The sequence below is a fragment of the Acinonyx jubatus genome, chromosome A1 (assembly GCF_027475565.1).
Source record: "Acinonyx jubatus isolate Ajub_Pintada_27869175 chromosome A1, VMU_Ajub_asm_v1.0, whole genome shotgun sequence".
Lineage (NCBI taxonomy): Eukaryota > Metazoa > Chordata > Mammalia > Carnivora > Felidae > Acinonyx > Acinonyx jubatus.
In genome coordinates this window covers 44,374,338-44,392,344 of record NC_069380.1, presented here as the reverse complement: position 1 = coordinate 44,392,344, position 18,007 = coordinate 44,374,338, and positions in this window count along the sequence as shown.

The following is an 18,007-nucleotide window of genomic DNA, read 5'->3' as shown; positions in this document are numbered from 1 at the left end:
GTTTACGAAATATTGCCAGCCAAATTACACTGTAAAGTAGTTATGCCAAATTAAACTCCGAGCAGCAGGTTGTGAGAATGCCTACTGTTTCACCTCACTGCCAGCAATTGTGCTTTCCAGACTAAAGTTTGCAAGTCTGATATTTGTAAAATGTTATTGCATATCAACTTCAATTTGGATTTTCCTGATTACTAGTGAGCTTGATCATATTTTACTATGATATGTGGTCATTTATTCAGTCTTAGTTTTATCCTCTGTAAATGCAATTCAATATACATGTGTGTGTCTTTCAGTTTGTAAAGTTTACCTATATTACTCTACCTTTATTAGCTTTCATTGGTTAGCATTTTTAAACCTTTACAATATTTTTGTCTTATAGTTTAAAAAAATTTTATATTAGAGAGAGAGAGTGAACACAAGTGGGGGGGGGGATGGGGAGAGAGAGAATCTTAAGCAGTCTCCATGCTCAGCACAGAGCCAGACATGGGGCTTGATACCAAAACCCTGGACACATGACCTGAGTTGAAATCTAGAGTCAGATGCTCGACTGAGTCACCCAGGAACCCTATTTTGTATTATACTTGAGATGTGTCCCTTATAAACAGTTGTTTATATAATCCAACAATTTTTAGCCTATTGTTTGTGAGTAATTTGATATCACTCCTTAATTACTCATACTTACAACTATAGGTTCTCTAAGTGAAGTCAGGGCCAGTCTTACTTCAGATAATGTTCTTATCATTTCTATTTTTGCTGTCAAACCGTGATAGTCACACTTTTTTTTTAACAATTTCACTTATTTATTCAAAATAATGTTTATCATATCTTTATTATGTGAATTTTAGTGAGGATTTTGTTTTTCATTTTTGAATTCTCCATATTAGCAGAATCAGGAGGCTATTACTTGTCAATGTGAATTCATAGGAGTTCAGGATCACCTTCTAGGAGACCCCAGAAAAGTCTGGACACATTCTATGTGCTACTTGTCATATACTGCAGCAGGAATATTGTCGGTCCTTTTTAAAAAATTTTTCATGTTTAGTTTTTTTTTCATTTTTAAATTATTTTTAAATTTTTGTTAAAATTTACATCCAAATTAGTTAGCATATAGTGCAACAGTGATTTCAGGAGAAGATTCCTTAATACCCCTTACCTATTTAGCCCATCCCTCCTCCCACAACCCCTCCGGTAACCCTCTGTTTGTTCTCCATATTTAAGAGCCTCATGCTTTGTCCCCCTCCCTGTTTTTACATTATTTTTGCTTCCCTTCCCTTATGTTCATCTGTTCTGTGTCTTAAAGTCCTCATATGAGTGAAGTCATATGATATACACACTTGCACACACACACACACACACACACACACACACACACACCACACACCCCACATCTTCTTTATCCATTCATCCATCGATGGACATTTGGGCTCTTTCCATACTTTGGCTATTGTTGATAGTGCTGCTATAAACATGGGGGTGCATGCGCCCCTTTGAAACAGCATACCTGTATCCCTTGGATAAATGACTAGTAGTGCAATTGCTGGGTCATAGCGTAGTTCTGTTTTTACTTTTTTGAGGAACCTCCATATTGTTTTCCAGAGTGGCTGCACCAGTTTGCATTCCCACCAGCAATGCAAAGAGATCCTCTTTCTCCACATCCTTACCAACATCTGTTGTTGCCTGAGTTGTTAATGTTAGCCATTCTGACAAGTGTGAGGTGATATCTCATTGTGCTTTTAATTTGTATTTCTCTGATGATGAGTGATGTTGAGCATTTTTCATGTGTCAGTTGGCCATCTGAATGTCTTCTTTGGAGAAGTGTCTATTCATGTCTTTTGCCTATTTCTTCACTGGATTATTTGTTTTTTGGGTGTTGAGTTTGATAAGTTCTTTATAGATTTTGGATACTAACCCTTTATCTGATATGTCATTTGCAAATATCTTCTCCCATTCTGTTGGTTGCCTTTTAGTTTTGCTGATTGTTTCCTTCTCTGTACAGAAGGTTTTTATTTTGATGAGGTCCCAGTAGCTCATTTTTGCTTTTGTTTCCCTTGCCTCTGGAGACGTGTTGAGTAAGAAGTTGCTGTGGCCAAGATCAAAGAGGTTTTTGCCTGCTTTCTCCTTGAGGATTTTGATGGCTTCCTGTCTTACATTTAGGTCTTTCATCCATTTTGAATTTATTTTCATGTATGGTGTAAGAAAGTGGTCCAGGTTCATTCTTCTGCATGCCGGTGTCCAGTTTTCCCAGCACTACTTGCTGAAGAGACGGTCTTTATTCCATTGGATATTCTTTCCTGCTTTGCCAAAGATTAGTTGGCCGTACGTTTGTGGGTCCATTTCTGGTTCTCTATTCTGTTCCACTGATCTGAGTGTCTGTTCTTGTGCCAGTACCATACTATCTTGATGATTACAGCTTTGTAGTACAGCTTGAAGTCCGGGATTGTGATGTCTCCTGCTTTGGTTTTCTTTTTCAAGATTGCTTTGGCTATTTGGGATCTTCTCTGGTTCCATACAAATTTTAGTTTAGGATTGTTCATAATAGCTATGTGAAGAATGCTAGTGTCATTTTGATAGGGATTGCATTCAATATGTAGATTGCTTTGGGTAGTATCAACATTTTAACAATATTTTTTCTTCCTATCCAGGTGCACGGATTATTTTTCCATTTTTTTGTGTCTTCTTCAATTCTTTCATAAGCCTTCTATAGTTTTCAGTGTATAGATTTTTCATGTCTTTGGTTAGATTTATTCCTAGGTATTTTATGGTTTTTGGTGCAATTGTAAATGCGATCAATTCCTTGATTTCTCTTTCTGTCACTTCATTGTTGGTGAATAGGGATGCAACCAATTTCTGTGCATTGATTTTATATCCTGAAACTTTGATGAATCAGTTCTAGCATTTTTTTGGTGGTGGAATCTTTTGGGTTTTCCATATAAAGTATCATTTCATCTGTGAAGAGTGAAAGTTTGACCTCCTCCTTGCCGATTTGGATGCCTTTTATTTTATTGTGTTGTCTGACTGCAAAGGCTAAGATTTCCAATACTATGTTGAATAAGAGTGGCAAGAGAGGACATCCCTTGCCTTGATCCTGACCTTATGGGGAAAGCTCTCAATTTTTCCCCATTGAGGATAATATTAGCGTTGGTCTTTCATATATGGCTTTTATGATCTTGAGGTATGATCCTTCTATCCCTACTTTCTTGAGGTTTTTTTTGTCAAGAAAGGATGCTGTATTTTGTCAAATGCTTTCTCTGCATCTATAGAGAAGATTATATGGTTCTAGTCCTTTCTTTTATTGATGTGATGAATCACATTGATTGTTTTGTGGATATTGAACCAGCCCTGCATCTCAGGTATAAATCCACTTGGTGGTGGGTGCATAATTTTTTTAAATGTAATATTCTCTTATTAATGTTTTTATTTCTGCTCTGTTGGTTGTGATCTCTCCTCTTTCATTCTTGGTTTTATTTATTTGGGTTCTTTATCTTTTTGATCTAACTGGCTAGGAGTTTATCAATTTTGTTAATTCTTTCACAGAACCAGCTTCTGGTTTCATTGATCTGTTGTACTGGTTTTTTTTATTTGTTTGTTTCAATAGCATTAATTTCTGCTCTAATTTTTATTATTTCCTGTCTTCTGCTGGTTTTATTTGCTGTTCTTTTTCCAGCTCCTTAAGGCATAAGGTTAGGTTGTGAGATCTTTCTTCCTTCTTTAGGAAGGCCTGGATTGCTGTATACTTTCCTCTTATGACTGCCTTTGCTGCATCCCAGAGGTTTTGGGTTGTGGTGTTATCATTTTCATTGGTTTCCATATACTTTTTAATTTCCTCTTTAACTTCTTGGTTATCCCATTCATTCTTTAGTAGGATGTTCTTTAGTCTCCAAGTATCTGTTCATTTCCAAATTTTTTCTTGTGGTTGATTTTGAGTTTCATAGTGTTGTGTCCTGAAAACATGCATGGTATGATCTCTATCTTTTTGTACTTGTTGGGGGCTGATTTGTGTCCCAGTATGTGGTCTTTCTGGAGAACGTTCCATGTGCACTGGAGAAGAATGTATATTCCTCTGCTTTAGGATGAAATGTTCTGAATATATCTGTAAGTCCATCTGGTCTAGGGTGTCTCTCAAAGCCATTGTTTCCTTGTTGATTTTTTGATTAATCTGTCCATTGCTGTCAGTGGGATGTTGAAGGCCCCTACTATGAAGGTATTATTATCAATGAGTTTCTTTATGTTTGTGATTAATTGATTTATATATTTGGTTTTCCCCACATTTGACACATAAATGTTTACAATTGTTAGGACTTCTTGGTGGATAGAACCCTTAATTATGATATAATGTTCTTCTTCATCTCTGGATACTGTCTTTATTTTAAAGTCTAGATTGTCTGATATAAGTATGGCTACTCTGGCTTTCTTTTGTTGACCATTAGCATGACAGATGGTTCTCCATCCCCTTACTTTCAGTCTGAAGGTGTATTAGATCTAAAGTGGGTCTCTTGTGAACAGCATATAGATGGATCTTGTTTTCTTACCCATTCTGTTACCCTATGTCTCTTGATTGGAGCATTAAGTTCATTGACTTTTAGTGAGTACTGAAAGATATGAATTAATTGCCATTATGTTGCTTGTAGAGTTGGAGTTTCTGGTGGTGTTCTCTAGTCCTTTCTAGTCTCTGTTGCTTTTGGTCTTTATTTATTTGTTTTTTTCATCTTTTTTCCCCTCATAGAGTCCCCCTTAAAATTTCTTGCAGGGCTGGTTTAGTCATCACAAACTCCTTTAATTTTTCTTTGTCTGGGAAACTTTTTATCTCTCCTTCTATTTTGAAGGACAGCCTTGCTGGATAAAGAATTCTTGGCTGAATATTTTTTCTGATTCAGCACATTGAATATATCCTGCCACTCCTTTCTGGCCTGCCAAATTCTATGGATAGGTCTTCTGCAAACCTCATGTGTCTTCCCCTGTAGGTTAAGGACTTTTTTTCCCTTGCTGCTTTCATGATTCTTTCCTTGCCTGAGTATTTTGTGAATTTGACTGTGATATGCCTTGTTGTTGGTCGGTTTTTGTTGAATCTAATGGGGGTCCTCTGTGCTTCCTGGATTTTGATGTCTGTGTCTTTCCCCAGGTTAGGAAAAGTTTTCTGCTATGATTTTCTCACATAACCCTTGTACCCCTATTTCTCTCTCTTCTTCTTCTGGAGCCCCATTGATTCTGATGTTGTTCCTTTTTAATGAGTCACTGATTTCTCTAAATCTTAAATCGTGCTCTTTTGCCTTAATCTCCCTCTTTTTTTCTGCTTCAGTATTCTCCATAAGTTTGTCCTCAGTATCGCTGATTCTCTGTTCTGCCTCATCCATCCTTGCCCCCGCGGCATCCATCTGTGATTGCAGCTCGGTTATAGCATTTTTTATTTCATTCTTACTAGTTTTTACTTGTTTTATCTCCACAGAAAGGGATTCTAATCTATTTTCGACTCCAGCCAGTATTCTTACTATCATGATTCTAAATTCTGGTTGAGACATCTTGCTTGTATCTGTGTTGGTTAAATCCCTGGCTGTCTTTTATTCCTGCTCTTTCTTTTGGGGTGAATTCCTTCATTTCATCATTTTGAAGGGAGAAAATGAATTAATGAAGTAAAAAATTAAAATTAAAAGTAAAAAAATATTAAAATTAAAAAATTAAAAACAAGCACACACACACACACACACACACACACACACACACACACACACATAAATGATGCAAGATCCCAGGTGTGTTTTGGTCTGGGTGTTGAAAGGGGCTTGATAAATTAGAGAAAATAGGGGAAATTAAAAAAAAGGAAATTGTTTAAAAATTTGAAAAAATGAATACACTGAAGTAGAATAAAATGAAATGATGGAAGCAAAACAGAATTTAAAAAAAATTACACAAAATGAAAAATATAGTAGAAAAAATTAAAGGAAATATTTTAATAAAAATTGAAAATAAAAATATTTTTTTTCTATTTCTGTATTCAAGAAAAAGAAACAAAAAAGAGAAAATAAAAGAAAACTGAATAGATGGACCAGTGAACAGACTGAAATATGACTAAAATTACTTCATTTTCTTCTAGAAGTCAAACTGTGAAGCACTTTATAGTCCATAAACTAGGCAGGCGGAGAGACTCATGTTTGTGAAGAGGAAGGTTGCTGCAGCTGGGTTGGGGCTTAGTGTAATGGCTGCTTTCTTCACCAGATGGTGCTGCTTAGCTTAATAGGCTAGATTATTGTGGTGCTTGTAGGTGCATATGCGCATGCGCGGGACTGGTGCTAAGGGCGTTACCCATGTATCCAATCTTTAGTATTGGAACTCTGTTCTCACTGATCAACAATTGCACACCCACCCTTTGTCTTTGGCTGCTGTCCACTCCCTGCCAATACACAGTCCATGACTAAGCCCCAGGTAGAACCTCCTTCCTGAGTTTTATCTCACATGCGGCAGTTTTTTCCGACCCCTTATTTCTGAGGAACTGCGGCTTTCACTTGTTCTGCCCCTTTGCGGGAGGGTCTCACCAAGCAATGGCCGGGTGCCGGCCACACCCAGGAATGTTCGTGGGACCATGCTTCTGCTGACGCCTAGAGACTGCAGTCAGGTGCAGCCCACCCCAGAAAAAGTTCACGCGATCATGTAGCAGCAGCATTTCAGGGATTATGGAAAATCACAACACATACCTGGCACCAGTCTTCACCCCCAACGACCTTGTTCCAGCACCAGCGAATGTGGTTGTTCTCCCAGGTCCACTGGGGCCTTTGCCTTTGGGGTGCCACACAGCGTCTACCAGGTGCCCATTCCCATGTGGCCCGAAGACCCCCACACTTCACTCTGCAACTGGGGATTTGCCCTTCTCACCAGAGCACCACCAGGTATCGAGCTGTGAGCTGTGGAGTTTCAGACTCTGCGCTCCCCCTGTTTATAGAGTCTTAATGGAATTTAACCCCCTCCTTTCTCCTTTTTCCCAGTTTAGTTCAGTCCCTGTGGCTATTTCCACTTTCTCTCCAGCTGCTTTCGGCGGGGGGGGGGGGGGGGTGCTTTTCCCATATTCTGCCCCCCTCCCGTCTCTGTCCTCTCTCAGCATGCAAAAATGCTCTCTACCCTCCGCTTCTCTTTCCTCCAGTTCATCTCTCAGCGCCGCGTGCCTGCTGAGTTCTGTGGTTCGGGTTGTGCAGATTGTCCTGTTAATCCTCAGATCAGTTTTCTAGGTGTGCAGGATTGTTTAGTGTTGGTCTGGCTCTATTTCATGGACGCAAGACACACAAAAAACTTCCATGCTCTTCCGCTATCTGGGCTCCTCCTTAATGTTTATTTTTTAGAGAGAGAGCGCGCGTGAGCAAGCAAGCGTGAGTGGGGAAGGGGCACAGAGAGAAGGAGACACAGAATCTGAAGCAGGCCTCAGGCTCTGAGCTGTCAGCACAGAGCCTAACACACAGCTCAAACCCACAGATTGCAAGGTCACGACCTGAGCCAAAGGTGGACGCTTACCTGACTGAGCCACCCAGGCGCCCCTGTCAGGAAGGTCTCTTTACTTACTAATCTCCTAAATTTCTTCTCATCTCAGTTTGGGGAGGATTCATGTCAGTTGTTTTGGATTTTGAGGCTCAGGAGGATTTGGTCCACTCATACACGTTTCTATTTATCTTTCTGTCTTGGACTAGGCATATGTGTGAGGCAAACTCTTTGCAAGATATGTGATTATAATACCTGGCCCGAGAATGTCCCATGCTGTGCCAGACTCTTGTTTTATGTAGAAAGAAAACACACATCATTCTAGTTGACACTCTTGATGCCTTGTTTATTTGCTAGACTTCATGACTATCTGGCTTGGCAGTATTCAGTAGATTAAATGCCCATCATGATAGGACTCATTCTAGGTTTCACTTTAGTGTGAAAGATTGGATATGAGAGAATAGTTTTACAAATTATGTAAATTGTGACATGATACAGTAATTGCTAATTATTCCATCTCAACTATTACAAAAACACATGTAAAAGTTGGTATTATATGAGTGACAATTGAAATTCATAGTTTCCAAATAACCATACATAATAAAATAAAACGGTAAAAATAATTTTTGGTAATTTGGTCTGTGTGAAAATTAAGTGATCAGGACCCAAACAAAATCCTAAACACTCACAATTGGAATTTCATTTAAAGAAAAGAATTCAGCTACATAGTTAAGTTCAAGTATAATGCATACCTGCAACATGGTTGAGAAAATTCAGTTTAACCCAAATCTACACAAACACAGGCCTCAATATAGCAGAGCTTTGGAAGACTTTGAGTTTAAATTTGGGCTCTATAACTAATTACTTTGATAACATAAGAAAATAAAATCCTAGTATAGCAAATGCAAAACATAAATACTACTACTCATCTTATAGAAGGTATTATATATAATATATAGTAAAATATAGAGCACAGCATCTGACTTCTGCTAAAATATTCAACAAATGATAGCTAACTCAGCCCTGAATCACCAGTTAACATTCAAACTTGCAAATTATTTTCCAGATGTAAAATATATTTTTATAAAATTGTGATTTGAACAGAATTCTAAAACTGATTAAATGCGGTATATTTTTAGCAGCCTAAAATAAATAGACCTTCTTTTTCTTACTTGAGGTAGTATATCCAAGGAAATAAGATATAAACAAACAAGGTCAGGATTACCATACGCACAGTTATTCTCATGAGATTAAAACATAACAAATGTATAGAGCAGATGCTGATAAACCGATTTAGCTGTTACTAACAATGTTGGCGGACAGTCATAAATTAAGACATTTTAAGGAATGTCTAATAGTTAAAATAATTAAATCAGTATTTCTTTTCCATACTGTTCTCAGCATGTCACACGTGGAAAACAAAAGTCCAAGGAAGTCCCTGTTGTGGTAAAAGAGAAATAAGAGAAATGAAATTGTTAACAGTGAATACTTGTACAAAATTCTCGTGAATATTAGCTTCACCTACATTTACTGCATGCACTAATTACTTTTTATATGTCTATGTTACAGAAAGAGTGTTTGCTATTAAATTAATATGAAACTTTCATGTGTTCATAAAAACTAATGAAAAAACACTTTTTCTATATTACCCACCTCATTATGTTTATTTTATGCAGTATGATGCATTCCTGAATAGAATTTAACAATTTACAGATAGTTTAGCAAACCATCTGGGCTTCAAAAATTATAAAATATTTTTTTGGAATATAACATTTTCCATATTTCAATGGAAAATAATATGAACTTTTGGAAATGTATCTAGAAAATCCAACCTGTAATAAAATAGTAAGTAAATAACTGAATGTGGAAAGTTATGTTTAAAAAGGGAGCATTAACACTAGCCTCCTCCAAATTTAGATGTCTAGTTTTCTTCACCCTTCCTTCCTAAAAAATAGGTAACCTTTAAACCTTTACTTAAATAAAAATAACTTCTAATATTAACAACTTGTTCTACTTATTTTGACAAATATCCATTTGAAAATGACTATTTTATCATAGTTAAAAGTACAGTTTTAATTTATTTAAGTTTTTTTTTTAATGATTTTAATTTTTTTAGTACTCTCTACACACAGTACAGGGCTCGAACTCACAACCCCAAGGTCAAGAATCCCATGCTCTGCTGAATAAGTCAGCCAGGCACCCCTATTTATTTAAGTTTTGAAATCAATGTTGAACATATTTTATAGGAACTACTATTTAACAGTGCTGGGAACATGGCAGCTATTCAGAATGATACATGGAGAAATGATACAAGTGATTTTTAAAAGTTTGCAACACATAAGCTGAAATTTTTAAATAAATAATGAAAAATGAGAAAAAGATGATGCTTGGCATTTAAAAATGTATGAAATAAGGAAAGAAACCATTACCACAAAGTTAAAACATCTAGAAAATATCATGCTAAATATTGCACTCTTTGTGAATATGTATGTTCTTATTTCGTAGATGCTAATTTTGTCAAATGGTCTCTAGCAGTTGATGATTCATTTTACAGTAGAATTATAATTTGAACCAGAGCTCCTAGAAGCACAAATAAGGACTGACTTATTTTCAAGTGTCATAAATATTTAACATATATTTGCCACTGGCTTCACAAATTAACATTCATTGGTGATTAAATAAAAATACAAGTAACAAAGAATAAAGGTAGCACTGATACACTTTGTTGAGCTGAGTAGAATAAAATGTAAGTTGTAAAAACCCTGTTAGACTGCAAATTATTAAACTAAAGCAATTATCTTAAAATTCCTCCTAAGAATTGTTCTTATTTTTCTTTCTAACTATAGAATCTTCAGGAAACGTTTTCATTTAAAAAAGGATTTGAACTGCCTAGAACATACTGACATTCTAATTTTTTTTTATGTTTATTTTTGAAAGAGAGAGAGAGAGAGAGACAGAGACAGAGCACGAGTGGCGGGAGGGGCAGAGAGAGAGGGAGACACAGAATCTGTAAGCAGGCTCCAGTGTCTGAGCTTTCAGCACAGAGCCCAGTGCAGCTCTGACCCACAAACCGTGGGATCATGACCTGAGCCGAAGTCAGATGCTTAACCAACTGAGCCACCTAGGCTCCCCAACATACTGACATTCTAAAAAATCCTCAAAACTACAGAAATGAGGAAAATAAACAAAATGAAAGAGAACTAAAATAGGAGGAAGAAAGTTAAGGTTAAGACAAAACCTTGAAAGAGTGGACTTATTACAAGATTAATGGATAACATATGTATAAACCATGCAAATTTCCTTGATAACATTTGAATAAACAAAATTGAGCTGGTTCATAAGGACTTACCTAAAGAGAGTGAAACAGGAAAAATTGTCAGAGTGTTTATATATATTGGTCAGTCTAAAATGTCTCAGTAAAAAAGTAGTTGGATCTCATCTTATATTAACACCATGAAATATTGTTGCACCAAAGTTAAAATAATTAAATATATAAGTCAGTGGAGTGTTATATATAAAGTTTCTAGGATTCTAGCATGTATCAGGTAATAAAATTTTAAGAATACATGTATTTTAGAAAAATTATGAATTTAGAAACAATATAGTCTTTTCATTAAGCTTGAGAAATTTATTAGTGTTTTATTATTAATAGTAAGTAGGTTTGACTGAGATTTCAGAACACTTGTATTCCAAAAGAATCTACTTTAGTAACCACCTATATAAATTATAGTCCTTCAAATCTAAATGTTTTAAAATTTTTAAAGTAACAAATTAGCAACATTTTCTTATAAGTTTGGGAAAGAATGTCAATTATTAATGTAAAAATATTAGTCTAATTCTTTTTAAACTTTTTAAAAAATTATACTTATTGTTCAGATTTTATCCAAAATAGTTAGTGTTTCATTGTATGTTTTCTGACCCTACATTAAAACTAAGAAACATCCTGTCAGGCAAGACTAAAGGAAGAAAATCAATTACCTCCCTGTAGAATAAAACTGAAATTTTAAAATATTATTTGCTTATACTCAGTCACTGTTATTTTACTCTTTTGTTTTCTTACTTTTGTATTCTAACCCTTTCTTCTCTTTGCAACAGTTACAAAATGCACACACAATCCCATACTTGTAATGGTATTCTCATTTGAAAGCCATGGAGGTTCATGAGCTACCAGAGTAGGCTGAAACTTACCAAGGCTACATCCCTCCATTGAGTGAATAACAGTGGATAGCCATTACGTTTTCTGACTAGCAGGGGGGAAAGCTGGAGTCTCATTGGAGAAAGCTAATAGAATCAGGGGTCACTGAAAATCAGAGATAATGGCATGATTTCACTCATATGTGAAATTTAAGAAACAAAATAAGCAAGCAAAGGGAAAAAAAAAGAAAGAAAAAGAGACAGAAAGGCAAACCAAGAAACAGGCTCTTAACTATAGGGAACAAAGTGATGGTTACCAGAGGGAAAGCAGGTGGAGAATGGGTTAAATAGGTGATTGGGATTAAGGGGTGGACTTGTGATGAGCACTGGGTGTGGTATGGAAGTGTTGAATCACTATATTATAACCTGAAACTAATATTACACTGTATGTTAACTAACTGAAATAACAGAGATAATGAGGAAAGCAGTCAGAGAAAAATAAAAAAAAGACTGAATAATAAATATATAGACATATGAGCCACACCAAAAATAAATAAATAAATAAATAAATAAATAAATAAATAAATAAATAAAATAACATGGCCAAAATAGAAGGAAGAGAGAGAGAAAAGAAACACAATAGCAAGTGATTCAGTTGTCAGAGTTAGACTATAGAATAACTATAGAAAACTTATGAGAAAAATATTCAGTGGTGTGAAGACAGATGACAGTATGAAGAGTTTGATCAGAGAACTGAATCTATTTAAAAAACAAATGCAAATGGTAGACTTGGAAAACTCAGTATGCAAAGTTAAGAACTGATTAGTTTGTTGAAAAAGCAGAAGATGTTATTAGTGACTTTGAAGAACAGGTTTATAGGAAATATCAAAACTGAAGAATACAGACACAATCAAACTAAACAAGAGAATAAGTGACATAAGAGAAACAATGAAAAGATCCAAAATATATGGGATTCCAGAAAATGTATTTCCAGAGCGAGAGTATACAAAGAATGGGTCAGAAAAATATTTGAAAAGATAGTTGTTGAGAATTTCCCAAAGCTGATGAAAGACACTGACCCACAGAATTGAAGATACTCTGTTGATTTCCAACATGATACATAGGGGAAAATACCATATAAAAAATTAAATATGAAGTTCATACTGACTTTATGAAGTTTAGAAAAAACTAACCAAATGAGAGACATATGGAAAAAACAAAGTGTAGAAAAATAATACATTAGTCTTAAAAGAGCAACCAAAGAAATTGCCAACTGACTTTTCTAGAGTTTTCTGTAAAATCCATTTTTGTATTCTGTAAAATCCATCCTAATAGCTAATTAGAATGCCAAAAACATTTAAATGTTGTTGTATGACAATGCATTTCTTTTTGGCATTAAGCTTATTATAAAACAAGAGATCTACTTTAGTTAAAATGAAAATGTATTATAAATGTTTGGTGTTCCTAATTTGGTCAGCCCCTCTTTTTATTTGTCCAGAATATACCATTGCTCAAAAGATAAATTCTTTTAGTATATTCCGTTTTCTGTTTTACATATGGTTTTATAATTGAACCTATGTTTCTAGATCTACATGTATATCCCTAATCATTTAAATAAATATAATTTATAACTATCATCGGCCAGTTAGTATTTTAGTACGTATCATATTCCATAGGAACTGTACGTGCTTCAGCCATAGCAAATTGCTTTGTTTAAAAATCCAACCAAAATACATGCATGTGTGCACACAGACATGCCCAGACATACACAGATGACAGAAGCACTGAATCAAGATTTAGAAAAACAAAGTTCTATTTCTCATTCTGCCTCTAAATCTCTGCATGGCATGGGTAGAAAAGGGTCTGATTACTTTTCCCTAGAATTTGTTTCCCTCAAAAGTTACAGAGGGAAGGAGTCGGTCTCTGGTGTTTATTTTGTTTTATTTTCCAATTAAGGTGGACTAATTTTAGCAGACTTCACATTCAAAGGCTAAGATATAATTGGAATGCTTTGTGTTAAAGTAGATAATATCAGTAATCAACACATGCATTTCAAGATAAGTTCAGTTTACTTTCTCCTATGTATTGAACTGGAAGAACAAAGGGCAATACATTGTACATTTCACTTCTTAAAATAAATAAAAAAATATGTACAAGGATGAAGAGAGATTTACTAAAGACTATTCTTAATGCAAATTGCAGTAGATTTAATTCCATCAGGGTTTTAGTTTGACTTTTATCTAAGGTGACATTGAGCTGACCTGAAGATCTCATTGCTAGAGAAAGCTAGGCTAGGAGACAACCCCAAGGTCATTTCTCTCAAGTAAATCTATGTGCTAACATTCTTTTGTGAAGAAGAAGGATGAGCAACCGTGAACTTTTTTGGCATATACTTTCTAGCATCACAATAAGACACTGTGGAAGTAATAATATAAATATAACTTATGCATGTGTTAATAATGATTACCCTTATTCATGCTTTAACTAAGACATTTCCAACATGTTTGTTGATAAATAGGCATATGTATTACAATTTGAAAGTGAGGTTCTAAACTCTTGTATCATTTAAGCCACCTCTGAAATAGTGTTTTCTTACACAACTTGTAACCCAGAAAAAATACAGTTCTATCTATCTAGCTATCTATCTATTTAAAATTGTTTATTTAGTATTTAAATTTTACTGCTTAAGGATTGCTTCATAAGTTTGCCGAGTTGACTGTGCTTGTGCGACATTTGGGTGGCTCGAGAAAATACCTCCTGTACCCAAATATGCCCCCCTTCAATCTCCTTCTTCAATGTCTTTCACTCTATAATTAGGGAAAAATGCTAAAGTATTACCACTGAAGGGATAATGCTTTAACATCAGGCTATACAATATAAAATTATCAATATTAAGGTTGGGGAAGCAATGGTTTGTTAAGTCTATAATCATCAACAAAATAACATTTTTCCAGTCCCTAGCCCTAGATGGAGCCTAAGGAATTGTTCTGTCTCTATCTATCTGTATTTATCTCTATCTCTATCTCTATCTCTATCTCTATCTCTATCTCTATCTCTATGTCTATCTCTATTTCCATCTTCCCATCTCTATCTCTATTACTTCCTCTCCTCCTCTTTGTATATGCCCTTCTCTTCATCTTTCATTTAAAAAATTTTTTAATTTCATTCTTTTGTTTTTTATGTTTCTAGGTAACCACCTATTCCATTTCATCAGTTAGTATCAAATGCCTCAATTTCAATACTCAAATAACAATTTAAAGTCACTATCAATTCCTTCTAGGCAAAACCTACCAGAGATATGTGTAGTTAAACAAGTGGGTTTAATGATTATTGCAAGTAAAAAAAAAAAAACACACACCATGGGGTGTCTCAGTGGAAGGGTGTTAAAAAAATCTATTACAACTTTGGGGCTTATGCTATAGCAATTTAGGGTGAGTTTAAGGCAGTGGACTTTTGATTTGGATTGGATGCCTTCAGGAAGCATGGGTAATTGGTTCTTAATCACTCTTTTCTAGAACAAAGAAAAACTGGGTAGAAGCAAAACTATGAAAGAAGCAGCAGTCATTTCTATTAGTCAGGATAGCGATATGTTTGGTCATTTTTCTGGCTCAGACATCGTTCATGTTTTGTCTGTTCAGAGAAGGTTAAAAAATGGTCTTGTTTTATTTGAAATCATCATAGTCACAGAGTGACATTATCTGACGTTGCTATTTTGTGAAATTGATTATTTTTGACAGAAGAACACTGTAGTTTAGCTAAGAGTACCAGACTAGCTCCTGGATTTCTGGTGACGTTTTACTCATCATCACTGAGCTGTGAATCTCAGGCAGTCCGTTCTTCTAGACAGTCTAGTGGTTAAAAGCATGCACTTTTGAACCACACTGCCAGGTTTGATTGACTACTGAATCTGTCATTTACTACCAACATTGTTAGAATACTTACTTGACTTACCTGTTCTTTATCCACTTCATCTGAAAATCAGACGTAATACCTCACAGAGTTACCATGAAGGTTAAATTAGTGCATAAGAAGAGGTTAGAACCATGTTTAGCACACAGTAATGCTGTGAAAATGTCACCTAGTATTTTTTCATTGGTTTTCCACCCCACGTAACTCCTAAAGAAATGCTTATATCATGGTGAAATCCTTTGTTCTTTCACCATTGTATCTACCCGCTGTTTGTGTACCTGGTCCCAGATGCTTCAAAGCCCTCAAGTTACCCTCCAGAGCCATCTGCTCACTGACCTCTGCCGGTGGCTCTCTTCATTCAGATTTACCACTTGCCTGCCCTCAGCCATCTCCTTAACCCTGGTTCCTCCCTAATTCCTATACTTTTCCTTTTACTGACTAAGGTGTTGATGCACTATATAAGGAACTTAGATTATAGCATTACAACAGCACAGGACTACTCTAAAAGTAAGACATATATATGTGTCTTACATTTCTGGCAGGGAAATTTGGAGGATATTCATTTTTCTAACAACTTATGTACTTTTCCTTTATTTCCTTTTCCCAGGTAGAGAAGCTTTGTCATTTCCTACTTTGGTGGTATTAGTAAGGTAAGAAGAAGCAACCTTAGGTTAAAAACTCTTACCCCCATCTGTTAAAACCTAAACTGACTGGCTTGATATGTAGGGAAGTGGTGTTTAAGAAAAGATGAAGAAAATCTCTGATGAACTTCCTAACGGGGGGAATGGTGTCATGAAATGAGAGACAGAAATATTGGCTGCTTCTCTGAGCACTAGGAATACACAACTCTGTTCTAAAACAGTATCCCAAGCAGGTGGTATGTTCCATTTTGGCAAGGATTCTTGGCTCCCATGCACAATATGGAAGAAGAAGTCCAGTTTTCAGATCTGAAGGGACTGGAACAAAGGACACCTCAGTCATAAGTGCTAGAATTTACACCGTTAAAATATAACTCCCATGAGACGAGGCCCTTGACTTGTTGAGTGAGTGCTATAGGCTTGGCAGAAAAACAGTTCCCAGAACTACTCTAGTAAAGACCAGATAAATGTTTCCTTAGTCAATAAATTAATGAATGACTGATGAGTTCTCCAGATTTTTGCATAAATTGACTGGAGGTAAGGGAGAGCACTTTAGAATGACAGGATGAATATCCTATCAGGAATTTGATGTGTTTCAAGAAACCAAAGAAATTCAGTATTTCATGGCTACCTTGGAATGTGGGTTGTGTTTAGAAACATGTCCGCTACAGACTTGTGAATATACCTAAGGCCACTCAGATCACCTTCCCAGAACAATAACAGCAAGGTGATGCACATATTAAAACCACTCCCTGCTTTTAAGTTCCCCCAAAATAACAATAACAACAGCAGCACTAGTACAATTTCAACTCTCAGCACATTCTCCACAGTTACATTCTTTGTTATAAGTTATGCAGTCATGAACTCTTTCATGAAAGTAAAGCCTATTCCTTTTGTTGAAGGTTGTGACAGGTTGACTAATGGCATTTTCCTGATTAGGTCATGCTTTCTCACACCTCTGTGCCTTTGCACATGCTGCTTCTTAGGTTTAAATGCCTTCTCACCATCTGTACCTGGCTAACTTCCAATTCATGGTTCATGGTTTTGCTTAGGCATCCCATACTCCAAGAAGCTTTTCTCAGAAAATGATTTTTAGTGGAAGAGAGAGAGCATGAACGTACTGGTAAATGCCTGAAACCAGGGGCAAAAAAGGAAAAAGAATAGAAAAGGGGGATTAAAAATAAATATTAAAATGTTTTATTCTCAATTTTGCCTGGACCGACCTATATTCATCTTAAAGTAAATCTTTTTTTTTTTAATTGTATAGTATATCTTAATTCATATGTAAATATATAATTCAGATACCTTCACTGATACTATATCTAGATGTTAATGTCCAGATCTCATTTTCTTGAGGTTAAATTGTAAAAGATATGCATTTTTAAAGTTTTCATGAATAAGATCTTGAAAATATGAGAGTTACAGAGGAAATTCTATATCTAGTCAGATTATTACATTAAAAATCAAATCAAAATTTTAATTGAGAATAGCACCCCTGAGAACACAGAATTTTAGCATGCTGTGCCACCACTTTATATTTAGTTCTCTTTATCTCCTGTTAACACTGTTATCTTGTTCTTCAAAACAATCATATTATCACTAAAATTTAACATTTGATAAGCTTCCTGTGGTTAGTTAGGATTAACTCTGTTCAGCCAATTGACAACACTTTATTATAGACATAGAATGGTCAAAAGTATTTGTAGTATGTTGTCACTGCAAATTAACACATTTATTTATATCAACATCTATTTCTTTATCTAGTTATCAATACCAATGATGATATCTTTATTGCAGTAGGGATTGTTAATCATTATTATAGCAGTATTGCACAGCAAAATTATTGTCTTCTTTGAAAGCATTTGTCA